Genomic DNA, 25,568 nt, shown 5'->3' with positions numbered 1-25,568 from the left:
CTTGATCCGTAAGGTTTGTGTTTAAACCCTAGGACTTCACGTATCATTTATTGTTTTTTTCGTGTGTACTCATTAAAAGAATGTACGCTTATCACGCTGCGCCTTGGTCCGCTCATTATAACGATAGTGACATCTAGGTAAAATGTATTTCATGTTTGCCACAAGCATTCATAATTTACCATGAACTCACTATTTCTATGGATCGATGGATGTGTATTATAAATATGCCTTGCTTTTCAGGCTATGTAGGTGACAATTACATACAGTACCACTATACAGTCCATGCTATTAAAATATGTAGTGATTGGTCCTCTGGAGTGTTTACACACATTACTACAAGGTATTAGCACAGGTCATATATTACTACAATGTATTAGCATGGGTCATACATTACTACAATGTATTAGCACGGGTCATACATTACTACAATGTATTAGCACGGGTCATACATTACTACAATGTAATAGCACAGGTCATACATTATAATGTATTAGCACGGGTCATACCTTACTACAATGTATTAGCATGGGTCATACATTACTACAATGTACTAGCACAGGTCATACATTATAATGTATTAGCACGGGTCATACCTTACTACAATGTATTAGCATGGGTCATACATTACTACAATGTATTAGCACGGGTCATACATTACTACAATGTATTAGCATGGGTCATACATTACTACAATGTATTAGCACGGGTCATACATTACTACAATGTAATAGCACAGGTCATACATTATAATGTATTAGCACGGGTCATACCTTACTACAATGTATTAGCATGGGTCATACATTACTACAATGTATTAGCACTGGTCATACAATACTACAATGTATTAGCACGGGTCATACATTACTACAATGTATTAGCATGGGTCATACATTACTACAATGTATTAGCACGGGTCATACATTAGTGCCATTCACTTGTCAGCTTGCTTTGAATATAATACAACTTGTTTTTCAAGAAAATACATATAATTAGAGTATAAGCATGTATAAACATAAACTATGTTTGGCGCATTTGGGGTATATTTGTATGGAAGTATGTTATGTGGGGTGTGTTGCTATGCGTGTGATGCGCTATAGTGAAATGGATGTATTGTACAATGGGTGCCAGTCCTGAACATATGGTGAAACAGTGGAGAGCCTGCCAAGGAGAGTCTTCAGTCTACCCTTAATGCTGTGACCCCTGCCTCACACCCCTCCACTCATACACACACACCTCACACTAACACTCACACAACACAATGGTACACACACAAACACACACAACACTGTGACTCATAGCACAACACACATTCTCACATAATATAAACCAACAGACAATCAGGGACAGACTGTAGTTTATTATACATCTTCAATGGGTACTACCAGTTGCCAGTGTTGGCAGCGATAAATAGTACCATCGAGCTGCGCTCCTCAGTCGTATCTCTCTGGCATTTTACGAGGGGAGTGTATGATGATGATGCACCGTAGAGTGTGAGGGGTTTGGAGGAGACAGAACCGCAGACAGTATTGTGGTAAAATACATATTACCTAGGATCTTAATTTGAGCCAGTTTGCTACAGAAGGAAGCGAATCCTGCAGCAACAGGAAATGTTAATTATTAACTGCTAAATGGCAAATATGTGGATTAAAATAAATATACATTTTTGTAGGGGTTGATACATTTTTCGTAAGGGAAAATCAAGTCTGAAATTTCAAATTAGAAGTTACATACTTCAGAAGCCTTTTTAAACCTCAAATACACAACAAGTTTTATATTTCCTCCATTGCAGGAAAGTTCCCCTGCAACAGGGTGATCAAATTAAGTTGTATGGGCATTGGCTGGGCATGAAGTAACACTGCGGTAAGGATTGGCATTGATGGGTACAGGGGGGGCGGAGGGCAGGTCAGTAGGGGGGCCTGCAGGGCGGTTGGCAGGGGCAGAGGACTGAGGGCAGGGGAGGACAGGGACAGGGAGAGGCATTGTAGGTAATAATGGCACCGGATGCGGCATTGTGTTGCCAACTCTAATACTGAGGGCAGGGGAGGACAGGGAGCCTGAGAGGCAGCGCCCAGCGCCACGTGGTAGGTAAGGGGTAATGGCACTGACTGCGGCATGGCGTCGCCAATTCCAATACTGCCAGCTCGGAGCCAGAATAGGTTAACCTGTCTTGTCCTGTCCTGCACGGGGCACCTGAGTGCCAAGCTTCGAACACCACAGTCAGCGGGACGGGAGGGAGCCCTGTGTCTGTCCACCACCATTACCTTCCATCATGCCAGGTAAGGCAGGCAGGGCGGGCAGGGTGGGTAAAGAAGACCGAGCAACTGCAGCCAGGGCTGTGTCCCAAATGGCACTGTATTCCCTATATAGAGAACTTCATTTGGCCCATAAGGCACTGGCTGTGGTAGGGTGCCATTTGGGACACAGACAAGGAGGGGAGGGCGGCACTGGCAGAACAATAGAGCTGGCTGAGCTGCCAGACAGACAGAGAGAGAGCAGAGCTGCAACATTACTGCAGTGATAAGGGGAGGGGGAGAGGAGGGTGGCTAGACAGACGTGTCTTCTCGCTCACTCACTCAGTGGCGGTGGTGTAGCTATAGCTAGCTAACTATCAAGCGAAATGGACTGAAACAGAGCTTTGTATTTATCTTAACTGTGAGCCAATCAGTCCTAGATGCATTTTACTGTGTTGGAAGACTTGTTAAACTGTGCTTCTACATGAAATGGCATGCTGTTGTGTTGCAGACAAGAGAGATAGAGCTATATTCACAGTCACACAGACGAGCCAAAGCGACTACATTTTTACATATAGGTGATCCTGGGAATCGAACCCACAATCACTGCGTTTCAATTGCCATGCTTTACCAACGAGCCATACAGCACCACACCACCACTCTGAGAAAGGACCAGGAGGTCGTTTCAGGTTCCTTCACATTGAGGATCAGCGGGCACTATACTGAGATCGTGCCACACATACTAGACCACATGGGGAGCGTGAAGAAACTAGGACACATGAGGACACACACACAGACAAAAATAGACAAATGCTCAGACAAACCCGGGAGTTGAGAGGAAGTCAATGTTAGAGACATGCAGGTTTGTAGAAGTTGAGGCTTTTTCTTATAAAACGACAGGTGGAAAAGGGGAAATGTCTTTATTGTGACTGTTCCAATGAGAATAGGTCATGTTGCTATCCAGAGGTTTAAACAATTCATACGTCTCATTTGCCCTAACTGTTACCGATATTTGACGTCATAATGCTGATATAAATCAAATACAATTTTATTTGTCACAATCACGTGTTTAGCAGATGTTATTGCGGGTGTAGCAAAATGAGTATTTGTGAGAAAACGCATTACAGAAACATTTTGTAACGTGGGGGTGGCGCAGTGCTCGTAGACATTGGTTGATCGGATGCGCTGGCTTTAATGGATGGGCAGCCATTTTAGAAACGCTGCAAATATCTGTCAGAGTCTAGGACTGGGGAGGGGGTGGGGGGGCAGAGCAGGGGCGTCAATTGGGTATACCTTAGCTCAATATCAACAATTTCAAATAGGCTACTAAAATCATTCCAATCCCGATTAAAAGGCAAATGCAGTTTAGCGGTATCAAAGGCTGACTTTAGGACCATGAGGACGCCTGGGAGCAAAAGGGAAGGCTGTTTGTATGGCTGGCTGGCTGGCTGGCTGGCTGGCTTTTAGGAGAGCGCATCGACCCAGCTGCAGGGAACAGTGCGAGGTAAAGATAGCTGTAGTAGTTGGCTTTGGCTAGTAACTGCTGTTTGATTTGACATTAAACTAAACAAGAGTTTTAATCCCGGTGCTGAGCTAGTGCGTAGCAGCTAATTCTTGTATGACGTGTTTGTAGAATGTTAAGTCCCCTATTGACTGATGTGAAGAAAGCTACAGAAACAAGGTGATAATGGCTGTAGTCAATTTTGCTTGTTTTTGCTGTTTTCCAAATTCCAATTTAGAGGTTTAAAATTGTGTAGAAATGCAGTAATTGAGCTTCAATTTTTAAAAATCGGGATCACACAATACTACAGTTCACCACGACACACTACGTTAATCACACACAGCTCTTACCAAGTAACTCAACAACAGTATCGTGTGACAAGGAAACACCACTGGAACGCTAAATATCTCACGCTTTCTCCCCACGCACACCATTTCTGTCTATGGTTTACTGACACACACACTCCATTTTACAGCGTACTTCGCTGAAACATCCATTTGATGACACACAATAACAGGATGTTATCTAAAAACCAAAGGTGGTTGGCATGGTGGTTGGCATGGAACCACCTTACGGTAGAACATAACATACTACGAACATTTGTACAATTTATGTTAAATATTATCATCGGAAAAGGAACCAATTTAAGTGATTGTTCTACCTTCAAAAGAACACACTCCATTGCTATTTTTATCAAGTTGAGCATCCAGTCTACACAATATGAAACAATCATACCATGAAGAACACTAAAGAAAATCGCAGCTCTAATCTTCACTTACTCACTCACACATCATACTCTAGAGAATACACATACAACATAAACATCTGCCCAGACTGAGCCCAATATATCCCAGTATATAGCCAAGGCCACCCAGCAGAGAAATCACAAACACATGCACACACGCACACACACAAAGTTGAGTGAATTTGAGCTCCGAGGTTGGCCGACGAAGGTTTCCATGAGGTCAAACACAGGTGTACCGAGCAGTCAGGACCACGCTCTCACCAGTACTTTGTGCTGCTCTCAAACTGAGGCCACTGGCCCATAGTATTGATACATTGATGGAGGGGGATGAGAGACAGTAGGAGTGAGGGAGAATGGCTAGGACAAACGCTGTGGTGGGAGTCTCTTCCCTGGTTTTTGTGGAAAATGTGTAAGCATGTTAGCATGTCTGTCACCCCACCCGTAGCACAGCCCCATCCCCCTGCTCCATCCATCTCTCTTTCCCTCCATCTCTCTTTCCCTCCATCCCTCTATCCCTCCATCCCGGTCAGTCACATGTCCCTCAGGCCTACATTCCACTGTGCTACAGTAAGCTACCCTGCGCTTCCTTCTCTCCTCCTCTCCTCCCTCTGTCTCTCCTACACACTGAACATTACCTCAATATATTCACTATATCTACCGATTCCCTCATTCTCTGCCTCTCACTTTATTTCTCAGATGAGGCGAGCATTTCTCCTGTCACTAGCGTGGTGTCTGTTCTTCACCGCCAGCCAAAAAACGCAGTTATTTTCAGAAAATGCTATTTTCCGGAGATGTGTGAGCACCCCTCGCAGCTCCCGAGAACCCAACCCGTGCACATCACAGGAAAAAGTCACAAGTTAGGGTCTCAGGGATTGAGAGAGGTACAGATTCGGTATGGCTCGTCTAGCCTAAGCGAGGCGGAGAGATAGTTAGGACATCAGCACGCTGCTTTAACTGAAACACACAGAAAATGTCCCCCTAGCTGTCCCCCTAGCTTTGTGCTGGACTACTGTAGACTATCACTGTCTCACTGTGTTAGTGTTGTGGCATACAACAAGTGCAACCTTCGGTCAGGGCACACACAAACACACACACAGCCCCATCCCCCCATATATACATGATGTCTCTCTATCACACGTTGCAATACTTACATGCACACACACATGCACAAGCATGCACGAAACACCACAACACACAAATGTAGCACGTATAAATATACACAAATCCACAAATGCACACATTCAAAGAGTACAGGCACTCACAAGTGTGACCACACACATACAGCACACACGAGATCAAGCACACAGTCACACAACTACAGTCGCATGCCCACACCCAAAGACACACATGCAAACACATCAATCTGTAACGCAGTGTCCAAAAGAAAGCTTAAGCTCCAGCCTATGACAGCCATAATATTATAACGCCAATCTTTGATCTCCATCACAGCCATCAGCGATGAAGGGAGCCTCCACAAATTGAAATATTAAACAATGCCACACACATTCAACACATGCGTGAGCGGGCACACACACACATACACACACTAATACACACACACACACACAAATACACACACACACATACACACACAAATACACACACACACACACGCACAATGGGAGCCAGACCAGAAAGGCTGCGGCAGACTCCTAGCGCCATCACACGCAAAACGGATCGCCAGGATCCAGCTGCCATGAAAGTCCATCGCCATTACACACAGTAAATAACTGTCCTTCATAAGAGAGCTCTGTGTCCCATATTTGACCTTTCACACATAGCAGCCCTCAGAGATATAGACAGGCAGCACCCACCGGGAACATAACTATTCGCTATAATGACATTACACAGAGCTTATGGTAGACCTAGTACGGTACAGGCAGCATCTCGGATAAGGGCTGTCTGTCAGGAAGAGGAGGAGGGCGGAAGAGAGGATAGAGGCAGAAAGGAAGATTGGGAACTGAAACTCACCCCTCTAGTCATGGTAGCTGAGGCTGCCGCAGTCCGATCGGTGTCTGAGCAAGAGAGAGAAAGAGAGCGAGAGACAGAGAGAGTGGTAAAAGGAGGAGAAAGACAGAGAAGTGAGAAAGAAAAAGGAGAGAGAAGGGGAGAGAATAGAGAAAGCGAAAAGGAGAGTCGGTGGGCTTTGTTGCAGCAGCGGGGTGATCGTGCAGGCTATCGTAGCGTGTGAGACTGCTGTCTGGACGTCTGCTGCTCAGACATGCAAGACTCCACCATGTGGATGGATGGAGAGAGAGAGAAAGGGAGAGAGAGAGAGAGAGAGAGAGAGAGAGAGAGAGAGAGAGAGAGAGAGAGAGAGAGAGAGAGAGAGAGAGAGAGAGAGAGAGAGAGAGAGAGAGAGAGAGAGAGAGAGAGAGAGAGAGAGAGAGAGAGAGAGAGAGAGAGAGAGAGAGAGAGAGATAGAGAGAGTGAAGAAGTAGAGGAAGCAACAGGCAAAGAGTGACAATGAAAGTGTGAGATAAAAAAGAGAGCTTCTGTGATGAGAGATAGACAAGAATGAGAATCAAAGAGGAGGCACATGCCAGAGTGGGAAAAAAAGGAACAAGCGTTGAGAGTAACAAATGGAGCAGGAGATCAATAGGCCTGTGGGACTAAGTGCTGACTGTCAAGAAAGAGAGAGAAGCGAGAGGCGCGAGAAAGAAAGAGACAGGGCCATGATGCCAGCATACCAGACATCTGCCAGAGAAACAAGTTGCACAAAAACTCAGACATGTACATACTAAACATGCATTTAAACACAGGAGCACACACACATATTTGCACTGTAAACCCATTACCCTCTCTCACCCCTTCTCCCGGTGCGTCCTAATCTTGCACATGTGAACCACTGCCTCGTGTCCAGTGGCCCAGAGAGAAAACAAGCGGAAGCCTGCTGTGTCATCTGACCCAAGTGACAGACAGACAGTGAAAAGAAATGAAAAGAAACAAAGCCATAATGAAATAATAGGAAAGAATGTGTCAACCAACGCCTGTTGCTAGAAGGCTATTCCCTCTCTACCGTCTACCCACACTCCTCTCCGCGGCTAGCTCACTCTGCTCCGCTGGGGCATATTATTCACCCATCTTCTCTTTTCTCTCTCTCTCTCCCTCTCTTTTTATCTGTCTGCCTATCTGACTTTCTCTCTGCATCTCTTTCGTTCTCTTTCTCTCCCTCTTCTTCTCTCTCCCTTTCTCGCGTCTTCTTTCTCTCTGTCTCTCATTTCATTTCTTTCTCTTTCTCTCCTTCTCTCCCTCTGTCTCAGAATGGCAGTCTGCTGAGTGAGTCTCCAGGGCAGAAGAAACTAGACTCTGTGCCTTGCCTTCCTGTCTGCCTGCCTGCTCTGCCTGCCTGCTCTGCCTGCCCCACTCATGTGCCTGCCTGTCTGCCCTCCTTGCCTGTCTGCCCTGCCTACCTGCCTGTCTGCCCTCCATGCCCTCCCTACCTGTCTTCCCTCCCTGCCCTACTCCTCCCTGTTAGAGACAGCATATGACAGCAGCAGCAGCATCAGGACAGGGCAGGGCTGGACAGGGCTGGACAGGGCTGGACAGGGCTGGACAGAGAAATAAATATAATCCATTCATTTCCTCCCACAGCTGAAATCAGTTAGACCCAGAGGCCCGCTAACAGAGAGGGAAGGAGAGACACCCAGACAGAGAAAGAGAGAAAGAGAGAAGGAAGGAGAGAGAGTGCAGCAGAGGGACGAAGGAAGGGAATGAGAGAGGGACAGAGAACGACAATCGCTTCTCGCCTTACAATGTCCCGTTTCATGCTCCTTTTCCGTCCAAAGAAAAAATTCGGATTCCGTTCCTGGTCAGCAAGTCCGGCATTCTCTCCTCTCCCATTCCCTCTTAGCGCTGTTCCTTTCTCTCTCTCGCTCTCTGTGCAACTGGGTATTAGAAGGCGTGTTTCATGAAGGGAGGGAACCAGAGAGAATAGGGAGAGAGGGAGGGAGGGAACCAGAGCAGGCGAGGGAACGGAGTGAATGAGTTCATGCAGACTCAGAGAAAGAGAGAGAGAGAGAGGGAGAGAGAGAGGGAAAGAAATATATAAACTATTTTATGTGATGTGCCTGTCTAAATATCTTATCAACATGAGCTTAGGACTGGTAAATGTTTTAATTTAAACAGGAGTTGAAAAGAGAGAGATGGAGAGAGGAAAGAGAGAAATCCAGCGACAGGGACTGCTGAGGAACGACATGCAGAGGGCACAAATCAATGACAGCAGAATCAATGTCCACATTCTCTCTCGCTACCTCTTATTTTCTCCATTGACTTTATCAATATAATATCAACTAATAATAGAAACAGTTATAGCATAACATGATAGTGTCTAGCCTAGACATGAGGTGACAGGTAAATACTTTTCTTGCTCAACACATCATACTCACTTTATCTTACATTCTCTCGCAGATAACTCTGTGATTCTTTGGGTAGAGCCTAGCTGTGTCCACCCTTAGAAAACCATTCCTATGTGCTTTCATACTAAGCAATCAGTCCATTCCTGTGTGTTTCCATACTAAGCCAATCCTTCACTGTGTCACAGACAGACATCACATGCTCTGTGTGCTCATCATCACATCACATGCAGCTGCAGCAGTCCACAGTTGGTCTGGTGCTCAAATCATCTTTGTATTGCAGAGAGAGATAATCCCTGTCTTTCTCCTTCCTCTAACCCCCCACCAACCATTATAACTGTCGCCGTGAGCCACTCTCATCCCTCAGACACAAGCACACACACACAACCAGCTAATATTAGACGCTCCACACCACAGCAGGCACAGTATATTCACAGACATTTACTAACACCCAGAAAGGGTGAGTGAGAGCGTGAGCGACAGAGAAACACGCAAACACTAACAAGCACACACAATTAGAGACACACGCACACTCACTGACAAAATATTTTGTCGTATTCCCTCCTGTTTTTTGAGCACCAAAGGAGACGATCGTAAATCGTGACAGAGTGAGTCAGCGGGGTTACTGTACATTCCTACCTCCCCCTCATTGTACACCCCCCCCTCCCCTGTCTAGGAGCCATGAACTATTCACCTCTCCCCTCAGTCTCCCCCTCCCCCAACCCTTACCCTCCTCGCCCCCACCTCACGTGGTGGTTTTGGGACAGAGAACAAAGAGTTTGAGCGGAAACACTCTCTCACCACACCATTCCCCAATCCACCCCGGCACACACCACTTCATACCACTACCACCTCCAACCAACAGGGGGCGACCACTGGTTCACTTTGGCCTGGTTGCCTGCTGCCCTGAGGAATGGGAGGGAGACCATAGACAATGATAGAGGCCTCTAGTGGCCAAGAGGCTGTTTTAGCATGGGCAGCGCCATTCCACCATGCTTCCGCCATTTTAAAGTAGTCAAAGTAGTCAACTGGGTGGGGATTCCTATGGGTTGTAACCTCAATGGCGCTGCCCAGGCTGTCACAGATGCTATAATGGCACAAATATAAAGATGAGTCTGCTACCTATTTCTATATATAGTTATTGGGTTGGGTGGACCAGACAAGCCTAACAAGGCCAGTCCAGGCTAATGGCCTCTGTAGCTCAATTGGTAGAGCATGGCGCTTGTAACGCCAGGGTAGTGGGTTCGATCCCCGGGACCACCCATACGTAAAAATTTATGCACACATGACTGTAAGTCGCTTTGGATAAAAGCGTCTGCTAAATGGCATATTATAATGGAGTATGAAACAGAACTGTGAGATTCAGAGCTGTCCGATGGATGTTTAAAATGTGGCTGTGATCTGCATTCGTTTAGCAATGCTGTATCAACAGGGTGTCACAAGGTGCTTATGTTTACACTGTGCAAGCCAATTGACTGATGGCAAGAATGTATCAAATGTGGCATCAAACAGAGATATTGCTTAGTGAAAATCAACACCTCACCTACTTAAAATTGCACTCCAGTATGTGTCAGTGAACTCTAGAAGAGTCACATTTCCACTCAGGAAATAACAGAGCTATTGTTAGATAGATGACACTAACATATTATGGCATCTGAGGAGTAAACCAATTACCATCCATAATTGGAATTCCAACACCTGTACTGTACCTCAAGACTTAGAGAAAACAAATGTAGACCGAACTTGTTGAACCTTCCTGTATTTTGTAATAAACCTCACCTCATTATAGAAAAAGAAATGATGGTAGTGTTCATATTCATTATAAAGATGATTTAATGTACAGTTTACATTATTCAGTGAGTTGAGTGAGTTTGGAGGTCTGTCTGTGGTCCTGTGTGAGTCAGTCGGTAAGAACGATATGCTAGCAATCCCAAGGTTGCACGTTTGATTCCCACTGGGGCTACGAGAGTTAGGGACTGTAAGGTTCTATCTGCAAAAATATGATTCTGAGATAATTTACTTTAAAGTTCCGAACCCTCATTAGTTTGAATGGTGTCAGCAATTTTTGTCTTGTACTTTTTTGAACTTAACAACACGAATTTGGGTATTTAGAATACTATATAGGTAGAGAACATTGAACAGAACAAGAATATGTCAATAACTAAATATTGACAAATACAGATAGAACCTTAGAGTCCCAAGCTCTCTGTCACGCAGAGTAGGCCAGAAGGCTAAAATGAAAAACCTTAACGCAACTTAAGCCTACATTAAACTTAAACTCTACCAAATAAAACGATGGTGGACCTGCATAAGCACGTCTGTGCAATGGTGTTCATTTACATAGTGATTCCAAAAGAAAAACAGTACTGCCACAAACATATACATTATGGAGACAGCTAAACCGTGGTTCCCCTTCAACAGCTCAATGAAAAGGCTTGAACTGAAAGAGAGGCTCCTTTTGTAGGGGGAAGCCCCTCCCATCAGAACATAACAAACATACAAATCAAGCCATTACAAACATCAAAGCATACATTTTCCACTCAGCTAAACATTTCATGAATTTTCTTCATTGTATCTTTGCATTCGGTGTATTATAATTCAATACAGCACAATATATAATACATTTACATAACCACACCGCTACTGACATGGTGTCTTCCAATACGCCCATTCACATGTACGCGCAATTCGGGACAGGCACTACAAAGCCAGCCCGATTGCCGTAGCTCGGGTCCTTATTCCAGCATACCCGGAAGCTACAGAGTTGGAGAGAATGAAACAAATCAAATCAAATCAAATTGCATTTGCCACATGCGCCGAATACAATAGGTGTAGACATTACAGTGAAATGCTTACTTACAAGCCCTTAACCAACAATGCAGTTTTTAAGAAAAGAAAGGGGGGAAAAAGGTGTTAAGTTAAAAATTTATAAGTAAAAAATTAAAAACAGCAAATAAAACAGAAACTAACAGAGCGCTCATCCAAAACATTGATAAGTGCAATAAACATCACTTAAATTAAACAAAGCTTGTCTGTGTATTCTTTATACCATACCAAACTGTTACTGAAGGGAGGTAAGAATGTGTGCAATGTATGAACTGAGATCGCTAGGTTAACGTGTGTGTCGACCCACATCGCTAACGGAGCTGAAAACAGAGCAGGGAGGGGGAGAGGAGTGTGTGGGTGTGTTAGCTTACCAAATGCTGCCTGCTCATCATCATTTATGCATTATGATAAAGTATGATTATATTGTTCTCCGTGGTGTACAGTAATGAAAGTTGTTTGGAGGTTTTGATCGCAGCATGCAGCAGAGTCTTTACCGCACAGCTTTGAAGCGAGGGACCATGATGTCATTTTAGTAGAGAGGTGAAGGAAGAAGTGAATCTGAACTTTGTACATAATTGGCTACAGATCGTTGTGTTCTTCCCCCTAGCTGCCTGTGGCCCTACTGTTCTCTCCTCTATGGTTTTCCCCTAGTGGAATCTCTTTCATTACCACGTCCCTCCCACAAGCCTTGCTGCTCACTCCCTGGCGTGTTCATACATGTGCTAGTCTTAGTCTCTTGTTGTCCTCTCTCTTTTACTGTACTCTCTCTCTGTCTCTCTTTTTTTCTGTTTTTACAAGTACGATATCTCACACCCACACAACAGAATTCAAAACAAGTTAGTCGAATGTTAGTTATTAGACTGTTCTTAATGTAGATGACAGTTGTTAATTTCCAAGCTGTATTGGGAAAAGAAGATACATCTCAGTATGTCTTTACATTTTACATTTGAGTCATTTAGCAGACGCTCTTATCCAGAGCGACTTACAGTTAGTGAGTGCATACATTTTTCATACGGGTATCCTTTCTTAATCTGACATGTTGTAAGTGAAATTCCATTAAACTAGTGAATCTTATTGCGCAACAACTCAATCATAATGTCATATTGAAATAGAATTGTAAATACTGTATAGATTGACATTATATTATATAACAATAAACCCTGATCTAACATTCGTGTACACTGTACATGATCTGACAAAATCACAGGACGCAACTTGTGACTGAAAAACACAACACCCGGCACATGAATACAAATACCCACGTTGACAGCAGTTTTTCATTGTTTTTCAGCAGTTTCCGGGAGATGCACCATGGTGATTGGCGTTTCCTCAGGGAAAGCTAGGAGGCTGTACAGTTATCTCCTGTGATGTCACTCTGAACTATACAACCTACTACCTCAGCCTGCGGGAACACTGTCTGCATAGAGGAAGAGGGCATGGGTTGGGGCGGGCTGAAGGGTGTGAGGTGTACAACAGGGTGTAGGGGGTGAGGATCTGAGGTTGAAAGGTGCAGTAGGGGTGTAGGTACACTCTTCTATCTGAGCCTGGAGGGACACTGTCTGTCCATCTGAAGAGAGGAGCGTGGGGTGTAGGGGGCGAGGGTCTCGAGTGAGGGGTACAGGAGGATGGTGAGGGTTTGGGGGTACAGTTTCTGGCACTAGTTAAGTCACGTGGTAGTTAGCTCACAATGCATGTGCAACACGTCGCTCTAGCGTCTCCTAGTGATAGATTTGTAACAAAAACCGCATTACACATTTGGTGGTTAGGGGTACAGGAGGGGGGGCAGCAGTTTAGAATATAGCTGGGTAGATGGTGTGAAGTTGGTGAAAGGCAGGGGATATGAGTACAGTTGGGGTTTGAGCTGGGTATGGCTGGGGGTGAGAGCTGTGGTGAGTAGGGCAGGAGGCTGGGTTTTTGAGATGAGATTTGGGATAAGGTTGTGGAGATGCTAGGGGTGGGTTTAGCAAAAATGGGTAAAGTGAGGATTAGGAATATGACAGGCTTGGGAATAGGGATAGAACATCTCATGCAGGAGCCCAACAGAGGTACGTCACTGATACAAAAAGGGTGGGGATCCACTGGGTGTTATCCTTTAACCTTTGTACCCTTTCACCTCAAGTACCTCTCTCCCCACCCTGCCCTCTCTCCATAAGGTTATCACATATCGTCCTGATACGGTATTCCAATACCTTTCCTACAGCATACCTGTAATGTATACTCCAGAGAGGGGTGCTGTGATGGCCACAAAGACACATACCTATAGACACGAGCTTGTGCGGCCAGTCACCACAAGTTCGGATCTACGGGTTTGTGGCAGCTGGCAAGTTCTCTTCGGGGACTAAACGAGATGAAGAATAGTCTTGTCTAAACTAGGAAACATGTCAATGATAACGTTATCATTTACAGTTGAAGTCGGAAGTTTACATACACCTTAGCCAAATACATTTAAACACAGTTTTTCACAATTCCTGACATTTAATCCTAGTAAAAATTCCCTGTTTTAGGTCAGTTAGGATCACCACTTTATTTTAAGAATGTGAAATGTCAGAATAATAGTAGAGGGAATGATTATTCCCAGTGGGTCAGAAGTTTACACACACTCAATTAGTATTTGGTAGCATTGCCTTTAAATTGTTTAACTTGGGTCAAACATTTCAGGTAGACTTCCACAAGCTTCCCACAATAAGTAGGGTGAATTTTGGCCCATTCCTCCTGACAGAGCTGGTGTAACTGAGTCAGGTTTGTAGGCCTCCTTGCTCACACAAGCTTTTTCAGTTCTGCCCACACATTTCATATAGGATTGAGGTCAGGGCTTTGTGATGGCCACTCCAATACCTTGACTTTGTTGTCCTTAAGCCATTTTTCCACAACTTTGGAATTATACTTGGGGTCATTGTCCATTTGGAAGACCCATTTGCGACCAAGCTTTAACTTCCTGACTAATGTCTTGAGATGTTGCTTCAATATATCCACCTAATTTACCTTCCTCATGATGCCATCTATTTTATGAAGTGCACCAGTCCCTCCTGCAGCAAAGCACCCACACAGCATGATGCTGCCACCCCCGTGCTTCACGGTTGGGATGGTGTTCTTCGGCTTGCAAGATACCACAATTTTCCTCCAAACATAACGATGGTCATTATGGCCAAACAGTTCTATTTTTGTTTCATCAGACCAGAGGACATTTCTCCAAAAAGTACGATCTTTGTCCCCATGTGCAGTTGCAAACCGTACTCTGGCTTTTTTATGGCGGTTTTTGAGCAGTGGCTTCTTCCTTGCTGAGCGGCCTTTCAGGTTATGTCGATATAGGACTCGTTTTACTGTGGATATAGATACTTTTGAACCTGTTTCCTCCAGCATCTTCACAAGGTCCTTTGCTATTGTTCTGGGTTTGATTTGCACTTTTCGCACCAAAGTACGTTAATCTCTAGGAGACAGAACGAGTCTCCTTCCTGAGCGGTATGAAGGCTGCGTGGTCCCATGGTGTTTATACTTGCCTACTATTGTTTGTACAGATGAACGTGGTAACTTCAGGCGTTTGGAAATGGCTCCCAAGGATGAACCAGACTTGTGGAGGTCTACAATTGTTTTTCTGAGGTCTTGGCTGATTTCTTTTGATTTTCACATGATGTCAAGCAAAGAGGCACTGAGTTTGAAGGTAGGCCTTGAAATACATCCAATTGACTCAAATGATCCCATTTAGCCTATCAGAAGCTTCTAAAGCCATGACATCATTTTCTGGAATTTTCCAAGCTGTTTAAAGGCACAGTCAACTTAGTGTATGTAAACTTCTGACCCACTGGAATTGTGATAGTGAATTATAAGTGAAATAATCTGTCTGTAAACAATTGTTAGAAAATTTACTTGTGTCATGCACAAAGTAGATGTCCTAACCGACTTGCCAAAACTATAGTTTGTTAACAAGAAATTTGTGGAGTGGTTGAAAAATGAGTTTTAAAGACTCCAACCTAAGTGTATGTAAACTTCCGACATCAACTGTATAATCCATTGTCGGGAGTCCTTCTGTGCCTGACAGAGAGGACAATAGGGAAACATAGAATACCAGAATGACCCCTAAAGGTCAAATGAGGCATAATTTGAGAAAATGTGTCTCCTGTATGGTTATACAATATAGTATACAACTGTCTCCTGTATTGTTCTATACTCTCTATATCCACTCTATCTGCTGGACATCTAGCTAGCGAAAACCCACTGAAGGACACAGTCGTCGCATATACAACACAACGCTTCACATCGCGACACAAAACACAACACGACAACAAAACACAACACAATATGACACAAAACAACTACCGCAACAAAACACAATCATTGTCAGAAAGAAAAAAGAAAGAAAAAAGAATACCTCACTAACAAAACAGCAATACAAATTCTGTCAACATTGTATAGGAATGTACACTTCCCCTCCAAACATGCCATCTTTGTAATTTTGAAATCATTACTGTATGATTAATAAATCACTGTGTGTTACTTTCATGAAAATAACTCCAAATATATGTTTTATGATTTATTTCCCTGAGCCGCCTTTGGCCCTTGAAATGCTCAGTCTGATCATGTGGGTGTTAAATCAAATCAAATCAAATCAATTTACTTGTCACATACACGTGTTTAGCAGATGTTATTGCGGGTGTAGCTAAATGCTTGTGCTTCTAGCTCCGACAGTGCAGTAATATCTAACAATTTCACAACATATACCCAATACACACAAATCTAAGTAAGGAATGGAATTAAGAATATATACATATATGGACGAGCAATGACAGAGCGGCATGGACTAAGATACAGTAGAATATTATAGAATACAGTATATACATATGATATGAGTAATGCAAGATATGTAAAAAAAATTTAGTCATTTAGCAGACGCTCTTATCCAGAGCGACTTACAGTTAGTGAGTGCATACATAATTGTATTTTTCATACTGGCCCCCCGTGGGAAATGAACCCACAACCCTGACGTTGCAAACGCCATGCTCTACCAACTGAGCATCCCTGCCGGCCATTCCCTCCCCTACCCTGGACGACGCAGGGCCAATTATGCGCCGCCCCATGGGTCTCCCGGTCTCGGCCAGCTACGACAGAGCCTGGATTCGAACCAGGATCTCTAGTGGCACAGCTAGCACTGCGATGCAGTGCCTTAGACCACTGCCCCACTCGGGAGGCTTGCATAAACATTATTAAAGTAACTAGTGTTCCATTTCTTAAAGTGGCCAGTGATTTCAATAGGCAGCAGCAGCCTCTAATGTGCTAGTGATGGCTATTTAATAGTCTGACAGCCTTGAGATAGAAGCTGTTTTTCAGTCTCTCTGTCCCAGCTTTGATGCACCTGTACTGACCTCGCCTTCTGGATGATAGCGGGGTGAACAGGCAGTGGCTCGGGTGGTTGATGTCCTTGATGATCTTTTTGGCCTTCCTGTGACATCGGGTGCTGTAGGTGTCCTGGAGGGCAGGTAGTTTGCCCCCGGGAATGCTTTGGGCAGACCGCACCACCCTCTGGAGAGCCTTGCGGTTGCGGGCGGTGCAGTTGCTGTACCAGGCGGTGATACAGCCCGACAGGATGCTCTCAATTGTGCATCTGTAAAAGTTTGTGAGGGTTTTAGGTGCCAAGCCAAATTTCTTTAGCCTCCTGAGGTTGAAGAGGCTCTGTTGCTCCTTCGTCACCACACTGTCTGCGTGGGTGGACCATTTCAGTTTGTCAGTGATGCGTACGCCAAGGAACTTGAAGCTTTCTACCTTCTCCGCTGCGGTCCCGTCGAGGTGGATAGGGGGGTGCACCCTCTGCTGTTTCTTGAAGTCCACAATCATCTCCTTTGTTTTGTTGACGTTGAGTGAGAGGTTATTTTCCTGGCACCACACTCCCAGAGCCCTCACCTCCTCCCTGTAGGCTGTCTCGTCATTGTTGGTAATCAAGCCTACTACTGTTGTGTCATCTGCAAACTTGATGATTGAGTTGGAGGCGTGCTTGGCCACGCAGTCATGGGTGAACTGGGAGTATAGGAGTGGGCTGAGCACGCAACCTTGTGGGGCCCCAGTGTTGAAGATCAGCGAAGTGGAGATGTGTTTCCTACCTTCACCACCTGGGGGCAGCCTGTCAGGAAGTCCAGGACCCAGTTGCACAGGGCGGGGTTCAGACCCAGGGCCTCGAGCTTAATGATGAGCTTGGAGGGTACTATGGTGTTGAATGCTGAGCTATAGTCAATGAACAGCATTCTTCCATAGGTATTCCTCTTGTCCAGATGGGATAGGGCAGTGTGCAGTGTGATGGCGATTGCATTGTCTGTGGATCTATTGGGGCGGTAAGCAAATTTTTTTTTTTTTTGAAGTTGGTCTAGGGTGACAGGTAAGGTAGAGGTGATATGATCCTTGACTAGTCTCTCAAAGCACTTCATGATGACAGAGGTGAGTGCTATGGGGCGATAGTCATTTAGTTAAGTTACCTTTGCTTTCTTGGGTACAGGAACAATGGTGGCCATCTTGCCCCATGTGGGGACAGCAGAATGGGATAGGGAGAGATTGAATATGTCTGTAAACACACCAGCCAGCTGGTCTGCACATGCGCTGAGGACGCAGCTAGAGATGCCGTCTGGGCCGGCAGCCTTGCAAGGGTTAACATACTTAAATGTCTTACTCACGTCGGCCATGGAGAAGGAGAGCCCACAGTCCTTGGTAGTGGGCCGTGTCGGTGGCACTGTGTTATCCTCAACGTGGGCAAAGAAGGTATTTAGCTTGTCCAGAAGGAAGACATCGGTGTAAGCGACGTGGCTGGTTTTCCTTTTGTATTCCGTGATTGTCTGTAGACCCTGCCACATACGTCTCGTGTCTGAGCCGTTGAATTGCGACTCCACTTTGTCTCTATACTGATGTTTTGCCTGTCTGATTGCCTTGTGGGGTGAGTAGCTATGCTATTTGTATTCTACCATATTCCCAGTCACTTTGCCATGGTTACATGCGGTGGTTCGTGCTTTCAGTTTTGCGCGATTGCTGCCATCTATCCACGGTTTCTGGTAAGGGTAGATTTTAATAAACACAATGGGCACAACATCTCCTATACACTTCCTGATGAACTCAGTCACCGTTTCAGTGTATTGGTCTACATTATTTTCGCAAGCTACCCGGAACATATCCCAGTCCGCGTGATCAAAACAATCTTGAAGCGTGGATTCCGATTGGTCAGACCAGCATTGAAATGTCCTTAGCACGGGTACTTCCTGTTTGAGTTTCTGCCTATAGGAAGGGAGGAGCAAAATGGAGTCGTGGTCAGATTTCCCTAAAGGAGGGCAGGGGAGGGACTTATAACCATTCCGGAAGTTCGAATAGCAATGGTCGAGAATTTTAGCAGCCCGAGTACAACAGTCGATATGTTGATAGAACTTCAGCAGCCTAGTCCTCAAATTTGCTTTGTTAAAATCCCCGGCTACAATAAATGCATCCTCAGGATATGTGGTTTCTAGTTTGCATAAAGTCCAGTAAAGTTCTTTGAGGGCCGTCGTGGTATCGGCTTGAGTGGGGATATACACGGCCGTGACTATAACCGAAGAAAATTAACTTGGGAGATAATACAGTCGGCATTTGATTGTGAGGTATTCTAGGTCGGGTGAACAAAAGGACTTGAGTTCCTGTATGTTACTACAATTACACCATGAGTCGTTAATCATGAAATACACACCTCTGCCCTTCTGCTTCCCGTGAGAGCTATTTATTTCTGTCTGTGCGATGAACTGAGAACCCATCTGGCTCGACCGATTTTGACAGAATATCCAGAGAGAATCATGTTTCCGTGAAACAAAGTATCTTACAGGCCCTGATGTCTCTGGAACGAAATCATTGCCCTGAGCTCGTCGACCTTGTTATCCAAAGACTGAACGTTAGCGAGTAATATACTTGGAAGCGGTGGGTGATGTGCGCGCCTCCTAAGTCGAACCAGCAGGCCGCTCCGAGTGCATCTCCTCTGCCGGCGATGTTTTGGGTCAGCTTGTGGAATCAGTTAAATTGCCCTGGGGAGAGCAAACCAAGGATCTGCTTCGGGAAAGTCCTGGTCGTAATGCTGGTGAGTTACCGCCGCTCTGATATCCAATAGTTTTTCCCGGCTGTATGTAATGATACAAAACACTTTCTGAGCTAATAGTGTAAAAAATAATACATTAAAAAACATCTTCGTCGGTGCCAGGTAGGAAAACGAATGTGAAGATATTTACATACACAGCCCTGATTGGCTGATAGGACGGTCTAGAGACCACCCTCTTACACAGGTGAACAGTCATTGGTTGATTATAAATCAGATCACATTGTGACGTCATGATGTGGGCCAAAACTTTCCATCACACCTGAACAGGATGAAATTCCAGACATTTTTTTCCAACAGCTCTTACACAAAAAGGGCATTATCATACTTTTCACAATTTCAGATTTTTATTTAGACCTCATAGTGTGCCGAAATATAATTTAAAAAATACAGGAAAATCATGCATTTAAATGGACTGCCCCTTTAAAATCTCATGGTAATTCCTCACTAATTTCTTGTCTGTTTCTTTGCACTTTGGCTTAAACAAAAAATGTACTACAGTGAAGGACAATTGTTAGAATCATTCATACACCAATTGAAATTATCCCTTTATTTAGGAAAGAGCATGGCAACCTTGCCTGAATACAGGTTCAGACGAATATGATTGTGGTGGTTGACAATAAGATAATGGGGCCATCCTTGAGTAAATATTGAGGTATCAAACTTTTGTAACGAAAAAATATATTAAAGCAAGTTTTTATATTCTTTATCGAATATTACCTTCAATAACAAGCCGAGGTTGATACGCTGCACTACTATTCTGTATGACAATCGAACAAGACCTTCCCAATGTGTCTGTCTGACATTTATTGTATACCCTCTTATCAGTTGAGAAAATATTGGATATGGCACAATGAAGTGGCGAAGATGCCCGTTAGTTGTATAACTCTTATATGACTCATATACTTTTGCCACTCAATATCAAACTCTGAAAGGGAGGAGAGAGAATAGTACATTGGTTATTACAATGCCTTATTGTGTTTTCACATTAGCGTATATTCTTTATTTTCAAGAGGTAATCATTCAATGTATACGTTTCCGCCATTAGTATCAAACAATACATATTTCATTTCAGATATGTCTGTCTGCCTATCTTCCTGATTTCTGAATTGTAATATAAAAATGTACCTATACAGACTTTGCAAATACTATCTGTTACCACTTAAAATGTCAGAGTGTGAGTACGTTTGTTGAAGAAATACTGCAATGCAGAATTGCAACAAAAAAAGTTAAAATGTATTTAAAACTGGCCATTGCTCTTATATAAAGACAACAATTGAATAACTGCTATAGAGAAAGTCACCCCAGTGGATAGTGCAAAAGGTATAATTCAACAATGAATAAGACAACAACAGTCAAATGAAAGGTCACATGAAATTGACAGTAAATCAATTAACTCAATGAGGTCTGCAGAGCCACCTTGTCTCTCTACTCCCTACAGAAACACAACACACCTCTTGTTTAAGGTGTGTTACAGAAATGATAGGCCGCGTGACATTCAAAAAAATATAGAAAAGGTCATTCAATTGTCATTGCGAAATGTAAATAATGACAAAACAAAACATGGCTCGAAAAATGATGCATTATGCAAATCCGCCAAGTATGTGGAAGGAATAGCAAATAGAAAATAGCAAAGAAATTCCAATTCAATATGTTGCTGGTAGGTCATATTAACAAAGCCTTTTTGACATGTAGGTTATTTTTGATTTGAAAAAAACATGTTTCGTTTATGTACATCACTACACTATCTTTCAGAACAATCGCTGTAGAATATTTTTCACAAGCTGAGGGTGAATATACACATGAGGGAGAGATTTAATTTACTTTATTTATGTTACCGTACTTATCTCCCAGAAATATAGGAATTCACAAGTACCGTTAAAAACAATATAGGTAATATAAGGTAAGGTCAGTTGAACATGAGAGAATGAGAGGTACAGAATCATAGGTCCAGTTTCGCACTTATCACGACAAACCAAGACCAAGTGAGAAATTAATTGAGAAATTAATAGGAAAATAGAGAAATACGAAAAGAGAAATGCCAACGTACTGGTGTGGTAGTGGGTAGCCAATGGTGTGGGCTGGAGCCGACATGGTGTGGGAACCAAAGGGCTGGTCAGTCATCGTCTCTTCGTCTGGCATCAAAATGGAGTCAGGCTTGGTGGACAGAGTAGGCCGGCTCCTTCAGCGAAAATACAGCAGAGACCTGGAACAACACACACATAAATCATTACAACCACATTGTGAACAGAGCAGAGAGTCTGTCTGACCCCCTGAAACCAGATACACACACACACACACCCAGACACACACACATACAACACACAGTCACAAACACGTCCCAATGTCGGTACACCCAAAAAAGAGTTCAGAAACTACTAGCGAAAAAAGCCCAAATACAACAGCACTGTTTAAACAAGAGAATATCGCCAAATCACCGGCAGAAAGTGAAGCTAAGATACTGTCTCCCTCTTTCTTTCTTCCTTCTTTCACCCTCCTGTCCCGCTGTCCTATCCTTAATAGCGGAGGTACAAAACCCAAACCCCCAAGATGGAGTTTGAAAAAATCTACGGCGAGCTAGAGACGGCGTAAGGTTGAATGCAGACGGTGAGATGTGGTCGAGGAGGAGCTGATGTAGCTGCACAGGGCTGGCTACAGAGAAAGTGGAATTTGTGACCATGCAAAGGAAAGGGTGGTGTTTTATTTTTTTGGGGGCGCTGCTTCATTCTGCCAGTTTTTTTTTTTTTTATCCCAGCAGGGTCCTTGGCTGCGGTTCTGACTCTCCTTAGCTGTGCCAAAATGTTGGACGTTTCCTTTTGTCTTAAACTCCCCTGAATTGAATCAAACAAGGGGATGACAAAAAGATATCGCAGGGGAAAAATTGACCCACAAATGTTAAAAACAGAGCAAAAGTTAGAGAAGAAAATAGCAGGGAAAGAAAGAGAGAGAGAAAGAGAGTGTAAGAAAGTACAATATCAAAAATAATAGAAGCTTAACAGAAGATTGAGAAGAAGAAAAAACTAAGATCTAAGGAAAAGTGAAGACTGAAAAGGACTGCTTTTCGCACCGGACTTTTCTCTGCAAACATGTCTCCCATCTCTCCCCAAACGCCAGCGAGCCAGCTGCCTAGCGAGTCTCCTCACCTCTCCTCCGCCCTCTCCATAACAGAGCAGCCTTCGCCTCAGCCCTAGCCTTTCCAATCTACGCCACGTAGTGAGAGACAGAGAGAGAGAGAGAGAGAGAGAGAGAGAGAGTGGAGAGAGAGAGAGAGAGAGAGAGAGAGAGAGAGAGAGAGAGAGAGAGTGAGAGAGAGAGAGAGAGAGAGAAAGCAGCCACTTTTTCTCTCCCCTTTCCAAAATGGCTGAGGGCCGGGGCCGGACAGAGACAGAGGGAGAGCTACAGCTAGCGGAGAGGGAGAGTAGCGCTCGTCACGAGAGGGCTGTCTCACCCCGCCTCACCCCTTCTCACCCTGCTGCTGCTGTAACAGAGCAACTCTCTCTCTCAGTCTCCTTCCTCACACACCCTTTGTCCCATTCACTCACTGTCAGGCCAGAGCAATGGCGCACAGTTGTGTCGTCACCCCATAGGAAGAAGCCTTAGTCAGCCTGGACCAGCCTGCCATGCAGGGAGGATGCTGCTAGTAGTGCCAGTAGTGCCTGGCTGTATGATGATGCTAGAATCTGGCAAAATATTATCTGCCTATTATCTGTCTGGCAGTTCCATGTAGCTAATCTCCACCTGATGCACTGATATGTCTTTCTGTCTGTCTGGTTTTGTGTCTTTCTCTGTCTGAATGTATAACCCATATCTTGAACCTTTTCAAACCTGTCCAGGTTAGGAAAAGCACAGAGATTCTGGATCAAGAGGGAGTCATTTCAGTGTCACACGTGCTAACACCCAATTTCTTCCCCATGTTTAGGGGGACATATTTACCAAGCTGATAAAATGTCGGCCGATACACATTTTCAACACGTGACACTTACAATTTAAAAACAATAAATAATAATAATATTTCATCAGTGTGTTTCTCTCTGTTTTGGTTTGGCAGTAAATCTGTAGCTACATGAAAACATGAAAATTGCAGACTAGTAGGCTAGGTTATTGTTCATCCACATTTTGGACATTTTCTATCAATTATAAATGTTCCGGCATTTTAAATGACTACCTCAAGACCTTAAAAATCCCATCTGTGCCATTTCAGTCTATTGGAAGGTATCTTTACATGTCTGAATGTAGTAACAGAAATGTTCTTCCAAAGACTCACTTGCCTTAACTATGCTCCAGTCCTTACAATGAATAGGCCTGAATTTAAATTATATTGAATGGCAAAATGTATGTTCCCTACAATACAATAAAAATACACTGTTATTTTGCAGGGAGCAGGGTCTAAAAAAATTGAAATAAATAGGAAAGTAAAATATATTTTTGTACACACACCATACATGAACCACACACACACACACACACACACACACACACACACACACACACACACACACACACACACACACACACACATATATATACAGCTGCGGAAAAAATTAAGAGACCACTGCAAAATTATCAGTTTCTCTGGTTTTACTATTTCTAGGTATGTGGTTGGGTAAAAATAAAATTTTTGTTTTATTCTATTAACTACTGACAACATTTCTCCCAAATTCCAAATAAAAATATTGTCATTTAGAGCATTTATTTGCAGAAAATGACAACTGGTCAAATTAACAAAAAATATGTAGTGTTGTCAGACCTCGAATAATGCAAAGAAAATAAGTTCATGTAAATTTTTAAACAACACAATACTAATGTTTTAACTTAGGAAGAGTTCAGAAATCAATATTTGGTGGAATAACCCTGATTTTATATCACAGCTTTTATGCGTCTTGGCATGCTCTCCACCAGTCATTCACATTAATGTTGGGTGACTTTATGCCACTCCTGGCGCAAAAATTCAAGCAGCTCGGCTTTGTTTGATGGCTTGTGATCATCCATCTTCCTCTTGATCACATTCCAGAAGTTTTCAATGGGGTTCAGGTCTGGAGATTGGGCTGGCCATGACAGGGTCTTGATCTGGTGGTCTTGATTGACCTGGCTGTGTGGCATGGCGCATTGTCCTGCTGGAAAAATCAATCCTCAGAGTTGGGGAACAATGTCAGAGCAAAAGGAAGCAAGTTTTCTTCCAGGCCAACCTTGTACGTGGCTTGATTCATGCGTCCTTCACAAAGACAAATCTGCCCGATTCCAGCCTTGCTGAAGCACCCCCAGATCATCACCGATCCTCCACCAAATTTCACAGTGGGTGCGAGACACTGTGGCTTGTGGGCCTCTCCAGGTCTCCGTCTAACCGTTAGACGACCAGGTGTTGGGCAAAGCTGAAAATTGGACTCATCAGAGAAGATGACCTTACTCCAGTCCTCTACTGTCCAATCCTTATGATCTTTTGCAAACCTCAGCCTGGCTCTTCTTTGCTTCTCATTGATGAAGGGCTTTTTGTAGCTTTGCACGACTTCAGCCCTGTCCCTAGGAGCCTGTTTCGAACCGTCCTCGCCGTGCACTTCAACCCAGCTGCCGTTTGCCATTCTTTTTGTAGCTCACTTGATGTCATCCTACGGTTGTTGAGTGACATTCGAATGAGTTGGCGGTCATCCCGGTCAGTAGAGTCGTTTTCGCCCTCTGCCAGTCTGTAGCTTTGTTGTCCCCAATGTTGACCTTGTTCTTAAGAACCGCCGTCTTTGAAATTTTAAGGATGGAAGCAACCTGACGCTCACTGTATCCCTCTGCCAGTAAAGCCAGAATTGAACCGTTCTTTTCCTCACTCAAAACGTTCCTT

At 44.0% G+C, this 25,568-nt stretch overlaps 1 long non-coding RNA gene across 2 annotated transcripts in view; it reads right to left on the bottom strand.

The window, feature by feature from the left end:
• LOC121579699 overlaps positions 1 to 25,568 on the bottom strand; it is a 148,737-nt gene that overhangs the window by 5,742 nt on the left and 117,427 nt on the right. Inside the window, exons 3-4 of one of the 2 annotated variants that reach the window (XR_006002941.1) lie at positions 21,792 to 21,947; positions 10,594 to 11,588 (exon numbers count right to left, since the gene is read on the bottom strand). This is a non-coding gene — a long non-coding RNA (uncharacterized LOC121579699). Of the gene's footprint in view, positions 1 to 10,593; positions 11,589 to 21,791; positions 21,948 to 25,568 lie in introns of those variants that run through there. The other variant, XR_006002940.1, reaches the window with a different exon arrangement.

Source organism: Coregonus clupeaformis, chromosome 13 (assembly GCF_020615455.1).
Source record: "Coregonus clupeaformis isolate EN_2021a chromosome 13, ASM2061545v1, whole genome shotgun sequence".
Taxonomy (NCBI): domain Eukaryota; kingdom Metazoa; phylum Chordata; class Actinopteri; order Salmoniformes; family Salmonidae; genus Coregonus; species Coregonus clupeaformis.
This window is presented reverse-complemented; position numbering and strand designations above follow the sequence as displayed.